This window comes from Mobula hypostoma, chromosome 3 (assembly GCF_963921235.1).
Source record: "Mobula hypostoma chromosome 3, sMobHyp1.1, whole genome shotgun sequence".
Lineage (NCBI taxonomy): Eukaryota > Metazoa > Chordata > Chondrichthyes > Myliobatiformes > Myliobatidae > Mobula > Mobula hypostoma.
Window position 1 is genome coordinate 125,455,267 of NC_086099.1, and position 25,655 is coordinate 125,480,921.

Genomic DNA, 25,655 nt, shown 5'->3' on the forward strand with positions numbered 1-25,655 from the left:
GGTGGCGCTGTGGGAGGTGTGTGGGACAGGTAGTGGAGAAGGAATGCCAGGGGCGGGGGTGGTGCGGGTGCAGACACACCAAGTCCTGAGACACCAGGCAAGGTCACTCGATTCTGAACAATTGGTTTATTGATCATTACAGAATGTATCTCTGGCGGCTCCCACTGCCTCCCTCTCCCTTTCCCTTTTCTCAACCATGATTCCCCTCACCCTACCCCGTTCCCGTTTGCAGTCAACAATAGAGAATGCATCAGATAATTCTCTGGAACTTCCACCATTTCAACGGAAAGGGATCCCACCACCAAGTACGTCTCCACACCCCAACTCTCTGCTTTCCGCAGGGATCACTCCCTACGTGACTTGATTTGTCCATTCGTTCTTCCCCACTGATCTCCCTCCTGGCACTTATCCTTGCAAGCCGAACAAGTGCTACACATGCCCCTACACCTCCTCTCTCACTACCATTCAGGGTCCCAAGCTGTCCTTCCAGATGAGTTGACACTTTCCCTCTGTTAGTGTCATCTGCTGTATCCAGTGGTCCCCATGTGGCCTCCTATGTATCGCTGAGGCCCGACGTAGGTTGGGAGGCTGATTCGCCGAGCAACTACGCTCTGTCTGCCAGAAGAAGCGGGATGTCTGGGTGGCCATCTATTTTAATTCCACTTCCCATTCCCATTCCGATTTGTCAATCCATGGCCTCCTCTACTTTCGCAATGAGGCCGCACTCAGGTTGGAGGCACAACGCCTGATATGCCGCCTGGATAGCCTTCAACCGGATGGCATCAACATCGATTTCTCAAAACTCCAGTAATGACCTCCCCCCGCCTTCTCCTTCACCGGCCCCCATCCTCTTTTCCCTCTCTCACCTTATTTCCTTGCCTGCCGATCGTCTCTCCCTGGTGTTCCTGCCCCCTTTTCTATCCTCGACTGTCAGACTCCCCCTTCTCCACTCCTGTATCTATTTCACCAATCAACTTCCCAGCGATTTACTTCACCCCTCCCCTTTCAGGTTTCTCCTATTACCTTGTGCTTCTCTCTTCCTCTCCCCCCACCCCCCACCTTGTAAATCCATCCACTCCTCATCATTTTTCCTCCCAGTCCTGCTGAAGGATCTCGGTCTGAATGTCGACTGTACGTACTTTTTTCCACAGATGCTGCCTGGCCTGTTGAGTTCCTCTAACATTTTGTGTGTATTGCCCTTATCAGAATCAGGTTTATCATCACTGACATGATGAGATTTTTTTTTGTGGCAGCATCACAGTGCAATACATCTAATTACTACAGTATTTTGCAAAAGTCTTCCGCACCTATATACAGTTGAAGTCAGAAGTTTACATACACATTAGCCAAATACATTTAAACTCAGTTTTTCACAATTCCTGACATTTATTCCTAGAAAACATTCCCTGTCTTAGGTCAGTTAGGATCACCATTTTAAGAATGTGAAATGTCAGAATAATAGAAGAGAGAATGATTTATTTCAGCTTTTATTTCTTTCATCACTTTCCCAGTGGGTCAGAAGTTTACATACACTTTGTTAGTTTTTGGTAGTATTGCCTTTAAATTGTCTAACTTGGGTCAAACGTTTTGGGTAGCCTTCGACAAGCTTCTCACAGTAAGTTGCTGGAATTTTTTTCCATTCCTCCAGACAGAACTGGTGTAACTGAGTCAGGTTTGTAGGCCTCCTTGCTCGAACACACTTTTTCAGCTCTGCCCACAAATTTTCTGTCGGATTGAGGTCAGAAAATGATGTTAACTCTGATTCATCCTTGGGAGCAAGTTCCAAATGCCTAAAGGTACCACATTCATCTGTACAAACAGTAGTACACAAGTATAAACACCATGGGACCACGCAGCCGTCATACCGCTCAGGAAGGAGACACATTCTGTCTCCTAAAGATGATCGTACTTTGGCGCAAAAAGTGCAAATCAATTCCAGAACAACAGCAAAGGATCTTGTGAAGATGCTGGAGGAGACAAGTAGACAAGTGTAGCCCCCTTGTAAGCCTCAGGCTCATTCAACTCGCTTTCATCTAGGGGGAGCAGCCTTTGGCCCCACCAGACTGGGTCATCAAGTTTGTGTGGATGCTGTGTGATGTATTCCACCCCGCCAAATATCAGACGATACACCATCAGCGATTAAATGATTACAATTTATAGCTATTACTGGAACTATGTAATTAATAGGGATAAAATATAAAAGGAAAGTAAAAGGCACCAAACTTATCAAAGTTCAACCACTGCACAACAGTTGGAGCTTAAGTAATGGAGACTTCTTTCCACCATTCGATCCCCTCCAACCCCCTCGACCCGCCGGCTGGGACCAACCATGGTGGTCGACCAGACGTTCCGCACGAGACTGTCTTCGTCTCCTTGTCCTCACCGAAGACCCTGGGCCTTGGACTCCGGCTTGGGGTCTGTCCCGTTGGCCAGCTCACAGTAGTGTGTCCACTCTCTCTCTCTCCCCATCGTGCCTTCTGCGCCAAAGCCCGCGCATACAATAGCTTACAGACACACAAGAAAGAATAACATCTATCCCAATTGGTTAGCAAATGCATACAACTCTCTTTATAACCCAAACAAACTGCTAGAGAGAGAGAACTTTCTCAGCAGTTAACATAACAAAGAAGCCATTTTGAATAGTCTATGCAGTAACATAAAAGAAGAAACCCCATACACAAGTATCTATATCCACAGTAAAACGAGTCCTATATCGACATAACCTGAAAGGCTGCTCAGCAAGGAAGAAGCCACTGCTCCAGAACCGCCATTAAAAAGCCAGATTACAGTTTGCAAGTGCACATGGGGACAAAGACCTAACTTTTTGGAGAAGTGTCCTCTGGTCTGATGAAACAAAAATTGAACTGTTTGGCCATAATGACCATCGTTATGTTTAGAGGGAAAAGGGTAAGGCTTGCAAACCGAAGAACATCATCCCAATCGTGAAGCATGGGGGTGGCAGCATCATGTTGTGGGGGTGCTTTGCTGCAGGAGGGACTGATGCACTTCACAAAACAGATGGCATCATGTGGAAGGAAAATTAGGTGGATATATTGAAGCAACACCTCAAGACATCAGCCAGGAAGTTAAAGCTTGGCTGCAAATGGGTCTTCCAAATGGACAATGACCCCATGCATACCTCCAAAGTTGTGGCAAAATTGCTTAAGGACAACAAAGTCAAGGATTTGGAGTGGTTATCACAAAACCCTGACCTCAATCTGATAGAAAATTTGAACTGAAAATGTGTGTACGAGCAAGGAGGCCTACAAACTTGACTCAGTTACACCAGTTCTGTCTGGAGGAATGGAACAAAATTCCAGCAACTTACTGTGAGAAGCTTCTGGAAGGCTACCCAAAATGTTTGACCCAAGTTAAACAATTTAAAGTCAATGCTACGAAATACTAACAAAGTGTATGTCAACTTCTGACCCATTAGGAAAGTGATGAAAGAAATAAAAGCTGAAATAAATCATTCTCTCTATTATTCTGACATTTCACATTCTTAAAATAAAGTACTGATCCTAACTGACCTAATACAGGGAATGTTTTCTCAGATTAAATGTCAGGAATTGTGAAAAACTGAGTTTAAATGTATTTAGCTATAGTGTATGTAAATTTCTGACTTCAACTGTATATATGTGCCTAAGACTTTGTGGTTTTGTGTCTCTTACAATGATTGTGTATTATCACTGGCATCTCCTCCCATCTTATTGGCCCAACGCAAGTGTGCTGAGCATCAATACTAATCCCATTTCCAGCATACGGTCTGTAGACTCCCATCCTTCAGTGATTCAAGTTAATTATTAAATATTCTGGGAACTTCTGCTTCCACCAACTTGTTTATTCATTCCTTAGCTTTTGTTCTGCCATGGATCTCTACCGTTAACCGAGGTATCCTTGGACCCCAGGTTGGGAAGCCCTGTTCTACGCCTCAAATTAAACCAATGCCCTCTGGTTTTATCATCTGAAAGCACCACATGCACAGTGGAATGCAGCCAGTGAATGAGTGGGCCAGTGAAGGAGTGAGCTTTGAGGTTTTGGCTTGAGAGGCTTCGATGAGAAGAGGCAGAGGACGAGCTTGCTCCCAGTTAGGTTTTACAATGCCTTCTGAGACGGTGATGTGCCTCTCATGTGAGATGTGGCAGTCTTGGGGGAACTCCCCTCTCCCGCAGAGTCGCATCTGCCAGAAGTGCATGTGGCTGGGCAATATGGAAGACCCTGTAAGGAACCTGCAGCAGCAGCTGGATGACCTTCAACTCATAAGGGAGAATAAGGCAGTCATAGATGAGAGCTACAGAGAGGTAGTCACACCTAGGCTGCCAGAAGCAGGTTGTTGGGTGACAGTCAGAGGGGAAAAAGTGAAGGTGAGTAGACAGGTAGTGCAAAGCACCCCTGTAGCCATTCCCCTGAATAATAAGTAGACCGTCTTGGATATTGTCGGCAGGGAGGACCGACCGGGGTGAGCCATGGTTCGGGGCCTCCGGCACTGAGTCTGACCCTGTGGTGCAGAAGGGTGGGACAGAGAAGAGGAGAGCTGTCGTCCTTGGAGACTCTATAGTCAGGGGAGCAGACAGGAGACTTTGTGGATGTGAGAAAGACACCCGCATGGTTTGTTGCCTCCCGGGTGCCAGGGTCCGGGATGTCTTTGACCCGGTGCAAGACATCCTGGTATGAGAGGGAAAGCAACAAGAAGCCGTGATACATTTTGGTACCAACAACATAGGCAGGAAGAGGGATGAGGTTCTGAAGTGTGAGTTTCGGGAACTAGGCAGAAGGTTGAAGAACAGGACCTCAAGGGTGACATTCTTAGGGTTGCTGCCAGTGCTACGTGATAAAGATGGTAAGAATTGGAGGAGATGGCAGTTGAATGCGTGGCTGAGAAGTTGGTGCAGGGAGCAGGGTTTTAGATTTTTGGATCATTGGGATCTCTTCTGGGGAAGGTGGGACCTGTACAGATTAGATGGGTTGCCCCTGAACTCGCGGGGGAGCAATAACCTTGCAGGTAGGTTTGCTAGCATGGTTCGAGAGGGTTTAAACTAGTTTACAAGGGGGCTGGGACTCGGAGCAATTGAGCAGTGGAAGAAAGTACATGGAGTAAAGCCAGATCTAACATAAAGAGGCTATGAGGAAAGAGAAGCAGAATAAAGGGTGCATAGGTAGTCAGGTAGAAGGGGTAAAGTGCAAGTACTTCAATGCAAGAAGCATCAGGAACAAAGGTGATGAACTGAGAGCTTGGATACTTACATGGAATTATGATGTAGTGGCCATTACAAAGACTTGGCTGGCACCAGGGCAGGAATGGATTCTCAATATTCCTGGATTTCAGTGCTTTAAAAGGGACAGAGAGGGGGGAAAAGGGGAGGAGGGGTGGCACTACTGGTCAGGGATAATATTACAGCTACAGAAAGGGTGGATCCTCTTTTGAGTCATTATGGGTGGAAGTCAGGAAAAGGTAGGTAGCAGTTACTCTATTGGAAGTCCACGGGAATGGTACCGGAGGATTGGAGGGAGGTGAATGTTGTCCACTTGTTCAAAAAAGGTAGTAGGGATAGTCTGGGTAATTATAGACCAGTGAGCCTTATGTCTGTGGTAGGAAAGCTGTTGGAAAAGATTCTTAGAGATAGGATCTATGGGCATTTAGAGAAACATGGTCTGACCAGGGACAGTCAGCGTGGCTTTGTGAAGGGCAGATCGTGTCTAACAAGCTGATAGAGTTCTTTGAGGAGGTGACCAGACATTTAGATGAGGGTAGTGCAGTGGATGTGATCTACATGGATTTTAGTAAGGCATTTGACAAGGTTCCACATGGTAGGCTTATTCAAAAAGTCAGAAGGCATGGAATCCAGGGAATTTTGGCCAGGTGGATTCAGAATTGGCTTGCCTGCAGAAAGCAAAGGGTCGTGGTGGAAGGAGTACATTCGGATTGGAGGGTTGTGACTAGTGGTGTCCCACAAGGATCGGTTCTGGGACATCTATTTTTTGTGATTTTTATTAACGACCTGGATATGAGGGTAGAAGGGTGGGTTGGCAAGCTTACGGATGACACAAAGGTTGGTGGTGTTGTAGATTGTGTAGAGGATTGTCAAAGATTGCAGAGGGACATTGATAGGATGCAGAAGTGGGCTGAGAAGTGGCAGATGGAGTTCAACCGGAGGAGTGTGAGGTGGTACACTTCGGAAGGACAAACTCCAAGGCGGAGTACAAAGTAAATGGCAGGATACTTGGTAGTGTGGAGGAGCAGAGGGATCAATGGGTATATGTCCACAGATCCCTGAAAGTTGCCTCACAGGTAGATAGGTTAGTTAAGAAAGCTTATGGGGTGTTAGCTTTCATAAGTCGAGGGATAGAGTTTAATAGTCGCGAGCTAATGATGCAGCTCTATAAAACTCTGGTTAGGCCACACTTGGAATATTGTGTCCAGTTCTGGTTGCCTCTCTATAGGAAGGATGTGGAAGCATTGGAAAGGGTACAGAGGAGATTTACCAGGATGCTGCCTGGTTTAGAGAGTAAGCATTGTGATCAGAGATTAAAGGAGCTAGGGCTTTACTCTCTGGAGAGAAGGAGAATGAGGAGCCATGATAGAGGTATACAGGATATTAAGAGGAATAGATAGAGTGGACACCCAGCTCCTCTTCCCCAGGGCACCACTGCTCAATACAAGAAGGCATGGCTTTAAGGTAAGGGGTGGGATATTAGAGGAAGGTTTTTTACTCAGAGAGTGGTTGATGCGTGGAATGCACTGTCTGAGTGATTTAAGAGACTACTAAACAGGTATATGGAGGAATTTAAGGTGAGGGGTTATATGGGAGGCAGGGTTTAAGGGTTGGCACAACATTGTGGGCCAAAGGGCATGTACTGTGCTGTACTATTCTATGTTCTATGTTCTATAAGTAAAGCTAGCATTGGCATTTGCTAATTGAGATATCAGAACTACAGGATTCAGATGGTAGGTACTATCATGCATATTGAGAGGGTTTCATGGAAATTGAGGTTGATATGCATAACAATTGCTGAAAATAGCTTGTTACCATAGCTGGGTGTGCACTGTAGTGTTGGAGATCATCAGCATTATGTGCCATGTTTTATGATGTAGACAATCATGGTCTCATTTTCTACAGAAGTGGTTTGCCATTGCCTTCTTCTGGGCAGTGTCTTTACAAGATGGCTGTGTCCTCCGAGATCATAGTTTAGTCTGTTTGAAAACCGCTTCCATTGTGCTGATTAGTTCTTTTTAAGTTTGTGATACTCTTCCCCATTGGTTGGCTTAACGGTGCAATGGTACCCATCTCCGGTTTCTGGCAGCCTGGGTGTATAAAAGATGGCAGGTGCAGAGGGATCGCTTTCTTTCTTTGCTGCCTCCCACAGGGCCGGACCTCGGTCTGAATTCCTGACCAGTCCTGACGGACCACTGAGAAAGAGTATCAAAGACATTGACACCACCCCACCCCCAGCAGTTTCTTTAGTTAAGTATCCATTCAGGCATGCATACTTCCTGGGTTTTATAAATCGTGGAGGTTTGGCATAGTGTCTAAACTGACTGTACGGTGCAGTGGTTTGATGAATACTTTTTTAGCTAGATGACTGAGTTAGTGTGTCACCGTTCCTTTTTAAAATAAGTACCTGACATACTCATTTTTTTTTCGTCTTTGTCTCCTGTTTCACTCATTGGATCCTCAAACCTGCTCTCCAGCATTATATTTGGCGTAATCGTGGTGGGATCCAGTGTTTGAGACGGAAGGTGAATATCTTCAGACTGTCGAGCAAGAGGGAAAACCACCCACGGGAGAGATGCTGAGTCCCGAGGTGGACAGGTAATAGTGCAGGATTTGGTAGTCTCATTTTAAAAATATTTTTATTGATACATATTCTTCTACAGCTATAAAATAGTACAAGACTTCAACAAATTGATATATATACAGTTAATAAAGCTGAAAAAAACAACTTATCAAAAAAATATATGATAATAAAAAAAATATTTTATATAAAGAAGGGAAAAAAAGAGAACTGCAACTAACTAAAAGAAAGAAACCCCACTAACTACAACAGAAAGAAGAAGAAAAAAGAAGAAAAAAAAGAAGACAAAAGAGAAAAGAAACCATTAAGAACCAACTCCCGGAGTAATACATCTTACAATCATCTATATATATAAAAGAAAAATCATCAACTGCCAATTCACAATGATATAAAAAAGATTGGAAGGAAACCATATAAATTAATTCAAATTAAATGATAATACTTGGCAAAAGAGCCCCATCTTCTCTCAAAATCGAATTGAGAATCAAAAGTTCTACTTCTAATTTTTTTCCAAACTAAAACATAACATTACTTGCGAAAACCATTGAATTAAGGTAGGGACAGAGGTATCTTTCCATTTCAATAAAATAGCCCTTCTTGCCAACAATGTAACACATGCAATTATATGTTGGTCTGAAGATGAAATACCCTGAATATGATGTGGAACTATTCCAAATAGAACAGTCAATGTATTAGGTTGTAAATTAATTTTCAGAGTTTTAGAAATTGTAGAAAATAAAGATTTCCAAATAGATTTTAATGAAGAACGTGAGCAGAACATATGAGACAAAATGGCTACTTCAGTTTTACACCTATCACAATAGTTGTCTATATTAGGAAATATTTTGGATAGTCTCTCCTTTGTTAAATAATAACGGTGAACAATTTTTAATCAAATTAAACAGTGTTTGGCGCATATCGAAGAAGAATTGACCATTTTCAAAACTCGCAACCAATCTTCATTATCAAAGGTCATAATTTGTTCTCTCTCCCAATCTTGTTTAATCTTTAGTGAGAGGTTATCTTTTTGTGGTAAAAATAAATTATACATTCTACCAATGAAACCTCTCACTAAAGGATTCATATTCAAAATGGTATTCAACAAATCAGATTCTTGCATATATGGAAACTTAGGTGAGTACTTTTGTAAAAAATATCTAACCTGAAGATATTGCAAGAAGTGTGTATGAGAGAGAGAATATTTGCTAATTAACTCTTCAAAAGTCATCAATCGACCATCACAAAAGAAATCCGCAAAAAAAAACCAGATCCCCTTATTTCTCCATAAGAGAAAAATGAGACTGGTTATTGAAGGTTTAAATCAAATATTTCGATATAAAGAGCTAGACAATTTAAATAATTTAAAATTAAAAGAGTTGCAAAACTGAAACCAAATCCATAAGGACTGTTTAATAACAGGGTAAAGATTTAAATTTGGAATTTTAGCAGGTTGTAAAGGTAATGGAGCTCCTAATAATGAGGTTAAATGAAATTGTGTGATAGCTTTTAATTCCAAATCAATCCAAGCTGGTTTTTGGCTCTTGTTGAGGCAATATAGCCAAAAACATAATTGTCGAATATTAACAGCCCAATAATACAATCTTACATTACGTAGTGCAAGTCCACCATCTTTTTTAGATTTTTGTAAATGCTATTTATTAATTCTTGGTCTTTTATTATTCCAAATAAAGGATGAAATAATAGTCAATTTGATCAATTTTTTTTAGTTTAAAAGATAGGTAAGTTTTGAAAAATGTGTAAAAATCTAGGTAAAATCATCATTTTCACGACATGAATACGACCTAGTAAAGAAAGTGTAAGTGGGTTCCATCTAGAAAATAATTGTTTCATAGAGTCCATTAAAGGAACTACATTAGCTTTATAAAGACCTTTATTTTCTTTGTAATGATAATACCTAGATATTTAAAAGAATTAACAATTCTAAATGGAATATTATTATATATAGAAACAGGAGCATTTAATAAGAACAATTCACTTTTATTTAAGTTTATATCCTATACATTTTCCAAAATCATTTAGTATTTCCAAAAGATTAGGAATAGATTCTTCAGGGTTCGAAGTATAAACCAAAAGGTCATCTGCATTAAGAGAAATCTTATGTATGGTCCCATTTATAGAGATACCATGAATATTTTTAGCTTCACGGAGTATTATAGCCAAAGGCTCCAGTACAAGATTAAATAATAAAGGACACAATGGACATCCCTGTCTAGTACCTCGTGAGAGTGAAAAAAGGGGACTTAAAAGATTATTAGTAATAACAGTTGTAATAGGATTCTTTTAGATCATTTGAATCCACTTATTAAAATTATTAGCAAAGCCAATTTTTCTCATATATTGAACTGATATGTCCATTCAACTCTATCAAATGCCTTTTCTGAGTCAAGAGAAATAACACATTGGGGTATCTTGGATGAGTATATAATGTTCATCAATCTCCGAACATTGGAGAAAGAGTAACAACCTTTAATAAAGCCTGTTTGATCCATACAGATGATTTTAGTTAAAGTATTTTCCAAATGGTTAGCCATTATCTTAGAAAGAATTTTTGTATCCACATTTAATAACGAAATAGGTCTATATGATAAACATTCAGTAGGATCTTTATCTTTCTTAAGGATTAAGGAAACCGAAGCTTCATAAAAAGGAGGTAAATTACCCTTCACAAAAGATTCATGAAATATTTCCAAAACATATGAAGAAAGTAATTTTTCATTTTTTTTGTAAAATCCTACCGAATAACCATCAGTTCCAGGAGTTTTACCTGATTGCATTGACAACATAGCTTTCTGAATTTCATGCTCAGTAATTGGAGCATCAAGCATCTGTTTATCTTCAAAGATAATTTCAGAAGATTTAATCTTATGTAAAAACGCCTTCACTTTGGAGGAATCTAAAGGAAATTGAGATTTATAAAGATCAGAATAAAAATCCTGAAAAATGTTATTAATGTCTTCATGATTACTTACTATATCTCCATTATCTTTATGAATCTTTAAAATTTGTCTTTTAGCTCTAGCTGCCCTTAATTGGGAAGCTGAGAGCCTTTTATTTTTATCTCCAAAAATATAAAACTGACATTTGAATTTAAGCAAATATCGTTCAATAGGATAAGTTACTAATAAATTATATTGTGATTGTAATTTCACTCTTTTAAACAAATCAACATTTGGAGAGGTTGCATTGATGTTATCTAAATCTTTGACTTGTTTAGAAATTTTATCTAATTTCATTCTTGTCTGTTTCTTCAGCTTAGCTAAGTACGAAATAATCTGACCATGTAAATAAGCTTTTAATGAATCCCAAATTACTAACTTTGAGGCGTTTGCTGTTTTATTAAAGAGAAAAAAAAATCTCTTTTATCTGAGTTTCAATAAACTCAACAAATTCTGAGCTTTGTAACAAATGTTCTGGAAAAAGCCAAGGTGGTCTTGTAGAAGCAGCATCTTTCAGTTCAAATATTAGGTTTAAGGGAGCATGATCAGAGATAACAATTGCATCATATTCACATTCTGAACATTAAACAGAAGTCGAGGGTCAACTATAACATAGTCGATTCTTGAATATTTATTATGAACATGTGAGAAAAAGGAATATTCTCTATCACTAGGATGCATAGAAACATAGAAACATAGAAAATAGGTGCAGGAGTAGGCCATTCGGCCCTTCGAGCCTGCACCGCCATATGTCTCCAAACTTCAATTAAGCCATAATCAATTAAAAAGGAATTAATAAGTGATGCCGAGCGATTAGGGAGTTGATGTTTAGATGATGACTTGTCTATTAAAGGATTTAAACAAGTATTAAAATCACCACCCATTAATAACATATATTCATTTAGATCAGGTAATAAAGCAAAAACATCTTTAAAGAATAAGGGATCATCAGCACTTGCTCCATATATATTAGCCAAAATCATTTTCCTGTTGTAAATTGTTCCTTTAACAATCAAAAATCTACCATTGATATCGAGTATACTATCCTCCTGGTTAAAAAGGAATACTGTATTGGAATCAATAAAAATGGAAACACCTCTAATTTTACTATGAGAATTTGCATGAAACTGAGGATCCTTCCAAAATTTAAAAAAACGATTTTTATCACAAAAATCTTTGGGTCTCTTGTGCAAAGATTATATCAGGTTGGAGTCGGTTAATAGTTTTAAATGTTTTCTTCTGCTTAATAGGATGATTCCAACCACGGACACTCCAACTTAAAACATTTAACTGTTTAAATATCATCATGAGACTTTATATCTAAAGAAAGTATTTTGACACTTGTCAGGATAAGGTAGTCGAGAATGGTGGAGATAAACAACAATAATAATAATTTGTGTACGCTCCAGAATTCCATAATGGGGATAAAAAATAAGAAAAGAAAAAAGGAAAAAACCCACCCAATCTACAAAGCCCATATATAAGTTGATATCGATCAACGCAAGACCCAAAGAATGTATAAGAAGCAATTATAAACTCCACATGCCTGAATAGAAGGTAAAAATGTAAAGAGTAATGTCTGTCTCCCTCTTCTGGACATACAGCTCATTACTGTCGACATACAGCTCACTACAATTCAGTTGAAAAGAACAGTTATTAGAAACAACCTTCAGTTTTGAAAGTAACCTTCTAAATATTGGATAAGGAAAAAGGAACATGTCCAAAAAAAATTCTGGAAATATTTGCTCAGGACAAAAACAATTGCCATCTTTAAATTATCAAATCTATCTTTAAAACGTAAAGAAACCCGGATAATCACTTAAAAGTTCTTAGCAAAAGCATATGAAGCACAAAGAAACGATTAGTTCATTTAAATGCTGCAAACAGAAAAAAATTCTAGATAGTTCAAAGTTATCCATGGTCTTTCGACAGTTCCCTCGTTATATCTTCTGAAGTTAAGACCATCCAAACCAGTCTATTTCAAAGATAAAAGTACATTTTAAAGTAAAGACTTTCTATACCCATCAAATCTTCTGACCTCATCACTCCTTACGTCGCAAGACAATCAAACAATTGTAGATCATTTAAACTTCAGACTTCAGACTCATCAGGGAGGGAATTAATAAAACGCAATGCTTCAGCTGGGTCCTCAGAAATACTGTTACATACCTCATGAGTATCTTGTGACTGTATAATGACCATGATGTAATGGTATTGTGATGGTGGGGTGATGTAATTTTCCCGCCAATGTGAGGTCACATGATGACATGTTCTCACCAGGTATATAACGGGACCCCTGCTGTGATGCAGTTAGTTTTTCAGTTGAGTTGGTGTTTGCTTTGTTAGCTACTCCGTTATGAAGCGTATTCATCTCATGACGCAGTTTCATTTTAAAATGGAGTTTTATTTTCTGTTGTAAGGTAAAATAGTTGTGCCGGCAGTTTCACCAATTGCTGCCAGCTTTGTTGGTGTATCTTTGATTTACCTTTGCAGTAGTATTGGAGAGTGAAGACCTTACTAAAGGACGGGAACCTGAAGGATCGGAATAAATTTGGAGTTGTTCGGCGGTTTAATGAAGGAATGACCTTATTGCGGATTCGTTCAGAATCTGGTGACCTGTATCTGAGATAATTCCTGCAACAGCAGGGAAGTTTGTGCAGGTTCACTCGCCAGGAAAAGATCAGTTCCTTTATGCTGTTTTATGTCCTTCGTCATGAATCCTTTGGAGAATCAGCAGTAATATCACGTCTACGAAGAAATCCATTTCCAGAGAAGTCTGTCCTTATTGACTGTGTAAATCACTTGGACTTTCGAATTTACCACTTTAAGACTGTGTTCAAATTTACCACTTTAAGACTGTGTTCGCATTTACCACTTTAAGGACTATTCCAGCATTCGGCTGTCTGTTAAATTGCCATATAACTGTTAACTTCCGGTTAAGTTAGTCATGTGAATACTTTTTACTATTGTTGAGCAGAGTTTCATAAATGTTATATGTTGGCTGACAAAACCCTGACTCAATTCTATATTCTATATTGCCAGTCACGTGACTTAACTTGGGGGCTCGTGGGTTTGTTCCAATTTTGAGCTTAAGTGTTTGTTTAATTATCAATCTAATTTGGAAAAGGGGAATACCCGATTCTTTGTTTGATTGCTCTATGGGTGGTATTCGGCAGCAATGGATATTGACCAGTTTCTGGATTCGCCAGACCCGGATGTATTAGCGAAGGCGAAAAAGGGTGAGGTATCCGAGATTGCTAGAAGGTTGGACCTTAAAGGAATTATGAAGGTTACAACAAAACCAGTAATTCAGAGGGAAATAGCTGAACATTATATAAGTTCGGGAAAGTTTGATGATGACGTGTTAGAGAGGTTTCCAATGAGTAAACTGGAAATGCAGTTACAAATTGAACAGATAAAGATTGAGCAATTTAAAGTGGAAATGGCCGAAAGAGATGCAGAGAACCAGAAGAAATTTGAGCTAGAGATGGAGAAATTAAGGATGCAAAATCAGTCCTCTGGTTCTAGGAAACAATTTGTAGCTAGTCGAGAAGTTATTTTGGCTCCTCCATTTAATGAAACAGAAGTGGAAAAATATTTCCAACATTCTGAAATCATTGCTCTAATTTCAGGGTGGCCGAAAGATAAATGGCAAATGATGTTACAAAGTGTAATTAGAGGTAAAGCACAACAAGTTTATACAGCTTTAACTGCTGACCAAGCACTTCATTATGATATTGTGAAGCAGCATATACTGAAAGCGTATGAACTGGTTCCAGAAGCTTATAGAGAAAGATCCAGAAATTTGAAGAAATCAGCAGAAAAAACTTACGAGGAATTGGCCTATGAGAAATCCGTCTGTTTTGAGAGATGGGTTTCCTCTAAAAAATGTGAATGGGGAGTATAAAAAATTAAAAGAGTTGATTTTATTGGAGAAATTTAAAAGGAGCATTCCTGTTCAAGTAAGGATATACTTAAATGAGAGGGACACTGCTACATTTCAGGAGTCTGCTAAATTAGCTGATGAGTATGCTTTAATTCATAAGAGTAAACTTTCTCCAGGTAGGACATTCAAAAGGAAAACTGGCACAGAGAGTCAAGGTAAACAAGAAATTAAATCTGAAGTTAGTGAGAAAGGTAAAGACGTAGGGAGGCATGTGAAGGAAAGACATTTTGGTCCTATTTGTAATTATTATCAGCAGCCTGGAGATGTTATATCTAACTGTTTCCGATTGAAGAAGAAGGAGATGGAGGCAGTCCCAGATGATTGTGTGCAACATATTGAGAAACCTGTAAATCCCCAGAGTTCGAGAAATACAAATGAAACTTTGACAGAGTTTGACCAAGTTACGAGGGGATATCAACATTTTATAACCGAGGGATTTGTATCCTTGCAGAGGGATCCACTCTGGTGCCAATAAAAATACTTAGGGATACTGGAGCTTCTCAGTCACTTATATTAGAGAGTGTTCTAAAGTTTAGTGATGAGTCTGACATTGATGAGGTAAAGTATATACGAGGAGTTGGGAGTGCCCTTATGCTGGTACATTTGCATAGAATAAATTTAAGGTCAGGGTTAGTTACAGGGCCTGTTAAAGTAGGGCTACAACCCAGTTTACCCATGAATGATGTTTCTCTATTGTTAGGGAATGTCTTAGCAGGTGGACAAGTTTTTCCTGAAGTACATTTGACAATAAAGCCTATTTCTGAGGAACCAAAGATGGATTCTAACACGGATTCTGCCTGTGTTGTAATCCGAGCTATGGCCAAAAAGATTGATGTGCAGGATGGGTCTGTTACCCATGACTGTTCAACTCGGGATTTGAATTTTGAGGATGTGTCAGAAACTTTCTTAACTTCATTATTTGATCAAGATTATTGTAGTAAGTCTGATCATGAAGATTTGTCTTTATCTCGGAAGGAGATGATAGGAGCGCAGAGTAGAGACCTTGAGATTATACTTTATACTTTGTACTTTATTGTCACCAAACAATTGATACTAGAATGTACAATCATCACAGCGATATTTGATTCTGTGCCTTCCACTCCCTGGATTACAAATATTAAATATTAAAAATACTAAAAACAGTAAAATTAGTAAATATTAAAAATTTAAATTATAAATCATAAATAGAAAATAGAAAAATGGAAAGTGAGGTAGTGCAAAAAAAAAACTGAGAGGCAGGTCCAGATATTTGGAGGGTACAGCCCAGATCCAGGTCAGGATCCATTCAGCAGTCTTATCACAGTTGGAAAGAAGCTGTTCCCAAATCTGGCCGTATGAGTCTTCAAACTCCTGAGCCTTCTCCCAGAGGGAAGAGGGATGAAAAGTGTGTTGGCTGGGTGGGTCGTGTCCTTGATTAACCTGGCAGCACTGCTCCAACAGCGTGCGGTGTAAAGTGAGTCCAAGGACAGAAGATTGGTTTGTGTGATGTGCTGAGCTGTGTTCACAATCTTCTGCAGCTTCTTTCAGTCTTGGACAGGACAACTTCCATACCAGGTTGTGATGCACCCTAGACGAATGCTTTCTACAGTGCATCTATAAAAATTAGTGAGGGTTTTAGTGTTCAGACCAAATCTCTTTAGTTTTCTCAGGAAGTAAAGGCGCTGGTGGGCCTTCTTGGCAGTGAACTCTGCTTGGTTCGACCAAGTCAGGTCATTTATGATATTGACCCCGAGGAACTTAAAGCTTTTGACCTGTTCTACTTGCGCACCACCGATGTAAATTGGGTCATGCGGTCCGCTACTCCTTCTGAAGTCAACAACCAATTCCTTCGTCTTGCTGACATTGAGGGATAGGTTATTGTCTTTGCACCATGCCACCAGGTTCTTAATTTCCTCTCTGTAATCAAACTCATCATTACCCAAAATATGGCCGACAACTGTTTTGTCATCAGCAAATTTCTATATTGAGTTTGATGGAATTTAAAGGAACAAGCTCTTCCAGAGAGTGAAATTGAGAAGGTGCCAGTAGGCTATTATTTTGAAAAGGGAGTACTAATGAGGAAGTGTAGATCACCTAAAATTCCTGCAAGTGAGGAATGGGAAATTCATCATCTGGTAGTAGTTCTGAAAGTTGATCAAAATGAGATTTTAACTATGACTCATAGTATGCCTTTGGGTGACCATCAAGGAGTGAAGAAAACTGTGAACAAGTTTTTAAAACATTCTTACTGGCATAGTTTAAGAAAATATGTGGCGACATTTTGCAAAATGTGTCATACTTGTCAGATTGTGGGTAACCTAATCAAGTTACTCCAGTGGTCCCACTGCACCCTATTCCCACATTTGGGGAACTGTTTTCCAAAATTATTATAGATTATGTAGGTCCATTGCCACAAACCAAAACTGGACATCAATATTTGTTGAACATTATGTGCACAGCTTCTAGGTTTCCAGAGGCAATACCACTCAGGAAAATAACAGCTAAAACTGTAATAAAGGCTCTTATAAAATTCTTTACTTACTGTGGGTTGCCTAAGGAAATACAATCAGACCAGGGCAGTAATTTTATGTCTGGATTGTTCCAGCAGATAGTTTATGAACTGGGAGCAAGACAGATTACCTCATCTGCATGTCATCCAGAATCGCAAGGAGCCTTGGAGGGATTCCATTCTACCATCAAAGGCATGATTAAAACGTTTTGTGTGAAAAATGAAAATGACTGGGATGAGGGTGTACATTTACTTCTTTTTGCAGTAAGGGAGTCAGTGCAGGAATCATTAGGTTTTAGTCCTTTTGAACGTGTTTGGGCATAGAGTTCGAGGACCTTTGGCCTTGTTGAAAGAACAGTGGATTAACAAAGAGGTACATACTAATTTGCTGGATTATGTTTTAAAATTCAAAGAAAGATTACATAAAGCTTGTAGCTTAGCCAAGGAAAATTTTAAATCGGCGCAGGAGAAAATGAAAATTTGGTATGATAAGGAACCTAGAATGAAGTCACTTAAGCCTGGAGATAAGGTGTTGGTTCTTTTCCGGGTGCAAACGAGCCCTTTACAAGCTAAATTTCATGGTCCTTATGAGATTAAATCTAAAGTTAATGATGTGGATTATGTGATAAAAACTCCAGATCGAAGAAGCCAACACAGCCTTTTCATATAAATATGATAAAACCATATTATGAGAAAGAGGCTGCTACTATGACTGTTGTGGTCAATAATAATGAATCTGATCCTGCAGGAAACTTAATGGATGATTCAGCTGAAACTCATTTTAAACCCAACATTATTTCTGCCAGGTTACCAATCTCAACAATTCTGGAAAATATTGATAATAAATTAACTCATTTACAGCCAGAGCAGAGACAGAAGATGAAGCAGTTAATTTTTAACTATAGGGATTTGTTTCCAGACGTTCCTGAAAGAACTACTGTAGCTTCACATGATGTAGATGTTGGAGATGCAAAACCCATAAAACAACATCCGTATCGGATGAACAGGGAAAAATGTGAACTTGCTGAACAAGAAATTAACTATATGTTAGAGAATAATATTATTAAACCTTCTAATTCGAATTGGATTTCACCGTGAGTTATGGTAACTAAGCCACACAATAGTATTCGGATTTGTACAGATTACAGGAAGGTGAATGCTGTGACAAAAACTGATGCGTATCCAAATCCTAGGGCAGATGATTGTGTGGACAAAGTTGGAGAAGCAACGTTCCTTACAAAGATTGATTTGTTAAATGGTTATTGGTGTGTTCCATTGACAAATAGAGGTACGGGATTTCTGCATTTGTAACCCCATCAGGGTTATATGAATATAATGTTCTTCCACTCCAAATGGTAAACAAGAACTCACAGAAAATTCTTGGGAATGGTCAGATATTAGCAAAAATTTTCAAAGAATTTTGCTAACATTGCTCTTCCATTAACTAACCTCTTGAAGAAAAATGAACTGTTTGTTTGGACAGACCCTTGTCAAGAGTCCTTTGATAAATTGAAAACTATGCTATGCCATCAACGTGCTCAAATCCCCTGACTTTGAAAAAACATTTTCATTTGCTGTAGATGCTAGTGATGAAGCTGCAGGAGCACTGTTACTGCAAAGGGATGAGGGTGATGAAGTTGATCATCCAGTAGCTTACTTTTCTAAGAAATTTAATTTACATCAAATAAATTATTCAACCATAGAAAACGAATTATTATCTCTTGTTTTGGCTTTACAACATTTTGATGTGTATGTTGGTACTATTCAGAAACCATTCATAGTTTACATTGATCATCAACCGTCTCGACTTCACCGCACCTTGTTCCCATTCCAACCTTACTCCTTCCAAACGCTCTGCTCTCCACTCCCTCCACACTAACCCTAACCTTATTATAAAACCCGCCAATAAGGGGGCTGCTGTTGTAGTCTGGCGTACTGACCTCTACGTTACCGAGGCACAGTGGCAACTCGCAGATACCTCCTCTTATTTACCCCTCGATTGTGACCCCACTAAGGAGTACCAGGCCATTGTCTCCCACACCATCACTGACTTTATCCGCTCAGGGCAATCTCCCATCCACTGCTACCAACCTTATAGTTCCCACACCCGGCACTTTCCGTTTCTACCTCCTACCCAAGATCCACAAACCTGCCTGTCCTGGCCGACCTATTGTCTCAGCTTGCTCCTGCCCCACCGAACTCATTTCTGCATACCTCGACACGGTTTTATCCCCCCTTGTTCAATCCCTTCCTACCTATGTTCGTGACACTTCTCACGCTCTTAAACTTTTCGATGATTTTAAGTTCCCTGTCCCCCACCACTTTATTTTCACCATGGATGTCCAGTCCCTATATACTTCCATCCCCCATTAGGAAGGTCTCAAAGCTCTCCATTTTTTCTTGGATTCCAAACCTAACCAGTTTCCCTCAACCACCACCCAGCACCGTCTAGCGGAATTAGTCCATACTCTTAATAATTTCTCCTTTGGCTCCTCCCACTTCCTCCAAACTAAAGGTGTAGCTGTGGGCACCCGTATGGGTCCTAGCTATGCCTGCCTTTTTGTTGGCTTTGTGGAACAATCTATGTTCCAAACCTATTCTGGTATCTGCCCCCACTGTTCCTTTGCTACATCGACGACTGCATTGGCACTGCTTCCTGCACGCATGCTGAGCTCGCTGACTTCATTAACGTTGCCTCCAACTTTCACCCTGCCCTCAAGTTTATCTGGTCCACTTCCGACACCTCCCTCCCCTTTCTAGATCTTTCTGTCTCTATCTCTGGAGACAGCTTATCTACTGATGTCTACTATAAGCTTACTGACTCTCACAGCTGTCTGGACTATTCCTCTTCTCACCCTGCCTCTTGCAAAAATGCCATCCCCTTCTCCCAATTCCTCCTTCTCCACCGCATCTGCTCTCAGGATGAGGCTTTTCATTCCAGGATGAGGGAGATGTCTTCCTTTTTTAAAGAAAGGGGCTTCCCTTCCTCCACCATCAACTCTGCTCTCAAAAGCATCTCCCGCATTTCACGCACATCTGCACTCACTCCATCCTCCTGCCACCCCACTAGGAATCGGGTTCCCCTTGTCCTCACCTATCACCCCACCAGCCTCCGGGTCCAACATATTATTCTCTGTAACTTCCACCACTTCCAACGGGATCCCACCACCAAGCATATCTTTCCCTCCCTCCCCCCGCCCCCGCTTTCCGCAGGGATTGCTTCCTACGCGACTCCCTTGTCCATTCGTCCCCCCCATCCCTCCCCACCGATCTCCCTCCTGGCACTTATCCTTGTAAGTAGAACAAGTGCTACACATGCCCTTACACTTCCTCCCTTACCACCATTCAGGGCCCCAGACAGTCCTTCCAGGTGAGGCGACACTTCACCTATGAGTCGGATGGAGTGATATACTGCGTCCGGTGCTCCCGATGTGGCCTTCTATATATTGGCCAGACCCGACGCAGACTGGGAGGTGGTTCTGCTGATCACCTACTCTCTGTCGCCAGAGAAAGCAGGATCTCCAAGTGGCCACACATTTTAATTCCACATCCCATTCCCATTCTGGTATGTCTATCCACGGCCTCCTCTACTGTAAAGATGAAGCCACACTCAGGTTGGAGGAACAACACCTTATATTCTGTCTGGGTGGCATCCAACCTGATGGCATGAACATTGACTTCTGAAACTTCCGCTAATGCCCCACCTCCCCATCGTACCTCATCCGTTATTCATTTATATACATACGTTCTTTTTCTCTCTCTCCTTTTTCTCCCTCTGCCCCTCTCACTATACCCCTTGCCCATCCTTTGGGTTTTCCCACCCTCCTCCTTTTCTTTCTCCCTAGGCCTCATGATCCTCTTATATCTTTTTTTACCAATCACCTGTCCAGCTCTTGGATCCATCCCTCCCCCTCCTGTCTTCTCCTATCATTTCAGATTTCCCCCTACCCCTCCCACTTTCAAATCTCTTACTAGATTTTCTTTCAGTTAGTCCTGACAAAGGGACTTGGCCTGAAACGTCGACTGTACCTCTTCCAATAGATGTTGCCTGGCCTGCTGCGTTCACCAGCAACTTTTATGTGTGTTGCTTGAAATTCCAGCATCTGCACATTTCCTCGTGTTTGCACTAATCATAATCCATTAGTGTTTTTGAGTAAGATGAAAAACAAAAATAGAAGGTTACTAATTTGGAGTTTGATATTACAGCAGTACAGGTATAATACCTTGATAACTCATATTAAAGGTAAAGATAATGTGACTGCTGACTGTCTATCTAGATGTTGAATGTACAATGTAACTTTTTTTTTGGAGTGGTATTTTAAAATTTATAACACTCCGACTGTATATTAGCTTGTAAGGTGCTCTATGATAATACTGTATATATTGTATAGGTTATAAAGTTTATAGATCTGTATTTTTTTTGTAAATAGTTAATTGTTAAAACTTTGTTTGTATAAGACCAAAACTTTCCCTTTTTGGAGGGAGGTGTTACATACCTCTTGGGTATCTTGTGACTGTCTTATGACCATGATGTAATGGTCCTGTGATGGTGGGGTGATGTAATTTTCCCGCCGATGTGAGGTCACGTGATGACCTGTTCTCACCACGTATTTAACGGGACCCCAGGTGTGACGCAGTTAGTTTTTCAGTTGAGTTGGTGTTTGCTTTGTTAGATACTCCGTTATGAAGTGTATTCGTCTCATGACACAGTTTTGTTTTAAAATGGAGTTTTACTTTCTATTGTAAGGTAAGTTGTTGCGCTGGCAGTTTCACCAATCGCTGCCAGCTTTGTTGGTGTATCTTTGATTTCCCTTTACAGTCGTATTGGAGAGTGAAGACTTTACTAAAGGATGGGAACCTGAAGGATCAGAATAAAGTTGGAGTCGTTCGGCGGTTTAATGAAGGAACGACCTTATTGAGGATTCATTCAGAATATGGTGACCTGTATCTGAGATAACTCCTGCATCAGCAGGGAAGTTTGTGCAGGTTCACTCGCCAGGAACAGGTCAGTTCCTTTACGCCATTTTACGTCCTTCGTCATGAATCCTTTGGAGAATCAGCAATAACGTCATGTCTTCGAAGAAATCCGTTTCCAGAGAAGTCTGTCCTTATTGACTGTGTAAATCACTTGGACTTTCGCATTTACCACTTTAAGACTGTGTTGGAATTTTCCACTTTAAGACTGTGTTTGCATTTACCACTTTAAGACAGTGTTCGCATTTACCACTTTAAGACGGTGCTCGCATTTACCACTTTAAGAACTATTCCAGAGTTTGGCTGCTTGTTAAACTGCCGTATAGCAGTAAATTTCCAGTGAAGTTAGTAGTTTGAATACTTTCTTACTATTGTTGAGCAGAGTTTAATAAATGTTGTATGATTGTTTATAAAACCTGACTCAATTCTATATTCATTGTTGACGGTCACGTGACAAATACGAACCCCAGAATTTTTGACGAAAAGCCTTAATTTAGCTGAGTATTGAAGAGATGGATGCAACTGTCTTTGATAAGCCTTACGTATTGCGACAGCAGATCCAAAACGTTTCTGAACAATGTCACGTGGAAAATCTTCGAAGAAACAAATCTCAGTGCTTTGAAATTTAAACAACCTTTGTTTTCCTGCAAGCTTAATAATACGGTCTTTGTCTCTAAAACGAAGAAAACGCACAACGACATGCCTATTTTTACCTTGATCGGAGGATTTTAAAGCACCAACTCTATGAGCCATTTCAATCTCCGGCGGTTGTAAAGCCTCCGGAAATAAAGATTGAAACATTTTAGCAAAATAGACCAGTGTGCCGGCGGATTCTGATTTCCCTTTTAATCCAACAATTCGAATATTGCTCCGACGAGAGCGAGCCTCCAAATTCACGATCCGTTCGTGAGCCTTTTCCAGACGAGAAGAAATATCAGCCGCATTTCGAATAACCTGTTTAAGATCAAGGCTCAGAGAGTAAGTGTGTCACTGTTCCTATTTAAAATAAGTACCTCACATACTCATTTTTTTCATATGTGTCTCCTGTTTCACTCATTGGATGCTCGACCCTGCTCTCCAGCGTTGTATTTAGCGTAATCGTGGCAGGATCCAGTGTTTGAGACAGAAGGTGAATATCTTTAGACCGACGAGCAAGAGGGAACACCAGCCACATGAGAGATGCCGAGTCCCGAGGTGGATAAGTAATAGTGTAGGATTTGGTAGTCTCTGTCAGATGCCTCTGGGTTTGAAATCTGTTACGAGAATACACCTAAAATTAAGATGTTTGCTGGCCTGGGCTAGCATCAGTGGCATCAGCAGTTGGTCTGCCACCTGCCCTCAGGGGAAGGAGAGATAAGGAACAATGGAGCAGCGTCTGGAGATGTGTAATGAAGGGATGTGGGAGGAAGAGCTGTCTGGAGCGGCTCCCCCCTTTGAACCCTGAACTGTTTGAAGTGATGGACAGGCGATACCCCAGCAGGGGGATAAAAAGGGACAGGTTCGCTAAGACAGACACACACGCCACCCGAGGTAACGAGACCCTGGAAGCGGTGCGCTTCTCACGAGTGGGTGAGAAGTACCAGACAACGACAAGGGTGGAAAGGTACGATCAGCGGGAACCCGGTGTGTGTCCGCCCTTGCCTGGGTGCCGGGTTCACTGCAGAGGATCGACCGCATCTGGAGGAGGGGTCACAGTCGGTGACCTCAGGTGACATCACCAAGGACCCGCCCAAATGCTGTTTGTGAGCCATCCCGCTGGTCTGTGAGTGAAGCCGTTCTGAATGATCAGTTGTTCCTATTCTATGTCTCTCTTCCCCCACGTTGTCCACCGCCATGGCAACGATTACTGCGAACTGAACTACAAACTGGACTGAACTTTGAGTCATTTTGAAATTGGTCATTTACCCCTAGACAACGATAGAGCTTGATTGATGCTGTTATCTTAATTCTGTGCACATGTGTGGTTATCATTGTTGAATTGTTGCATTTATTATCCTTTCGATTACTGTGTTGCTTGTTTCTTTAATAAAACTTTCTTAGTTCTAGTACTCCAGACTCCAACTGAGTGATCCATTTCTGCTGGTTTGGCAACCCAGTTACGGGGTACGTAACATAAGTGGGGTTCTCGTCCGCGATTTTGAACGCTAAATTTGGGACGGAGTAAATTGATTGGGTTAAAATTCCCGAAAGAAAGAAAAGACAAACAGCAGAAATGGAGGTTGAGGAATTTATAAAGGCGCCGACCTTGGAGGCATTAGAGGATGCCAGGAAATCGGAATTGATAGCTGTGGCCAAACGGGTGAATCTTGCTAAGGTGAAGTCGACAATGAGGAGAGAGGAGATACACAGAGCTATTGTAGAGCACTATGTATCTAAAGGTGTGTTTCCCCAAGGTGAGCTGGGGGAGGTGTCTATTGAAAAACCTGCTGGAGACGCGGTACAGGTACAGCTTGAAAAACTGAGACTCGAGCACGAGTTCCGGGTACGGCAGTTAGAACACGAAGAGAAGCAGTTAGAAAGGCAGGAGAGAGAGTTAGAAAGGCAGGAGAAACAGAGGGAAAGGGAATTTGAGCTGGAGAAGTTAAAGATAAGGGCCGAGCAGGGGCTCGTGCCGAACCAAGGTGGAGGGTTCCGGGCGACCCAGGAGGTAAGTCTGGTTCCCCCTTTTGACGATACCGATGTGGATCGGTACTTTCTCCACTTCGAAAAAGTAGCTATAAGTCAGGACTGGCCGAGGGATAAGTGGGTTGTTTTACTTCAGAGTGTACTGAAAGGGAAAGCCCAACAAGCTTACTCAGCTTTATCCGCGGAAGATGCCCAGAAGTATGAGGTGGTGAAGGAGGCCATCCTCAGGATTTATGAGTTGGTCCCGGAGGCATACCGGCAGAGGTTCCGGAATGCGAGGAAGCGGTGGGACCGCACGTATTTGGAGTTTGCTCGCGAGATGCAAACATTTTGTGAGCGTTGGTGCGCCTCGAAAGGGGTAGAGGGGGATTATGACAGACTGCTGCAGCTGATTCTGATTGAGCAGTTTAAAGGTTGTGTCCCTGAGGGTATGAGACCCTACCTCGATGAGAAAGAGGCAGCCACGTTAGCCGCAACTGCTAAGTTAGCGGATGAGTATGCGTTGACGCATAAAATGAAGTTTGCCCCGAGTAAAGGCTACCAGAAGGGTAGTCAGGACGGAGGGGAGAGTCCGCCGGAAAAGTCAGAAAGTAAGCCGGGGACTAGTGAAAAGGATAAGGTAGACCGGGAGCAGTCTGGTAGGAAGTCTCCTGGGGTCGTCTGTTATAATTGTGGGAAAGTCGGACACTTTGCGTCCAGGTGCTTTGCCCCAAGGAAGGAGACGGGGAAAGGAAAAGCGGAAATTTTGAATGGCTGTATCGAGCTGTTAAGCGAACCGCTAGGGAAGGACAGGTCTGAAAAAGTCCAGGAAGGGCGCGAGAGGTTTATCTCGGCCGGACTGGTGTCAATGAAAAAGAGGTTAAAACCAGTT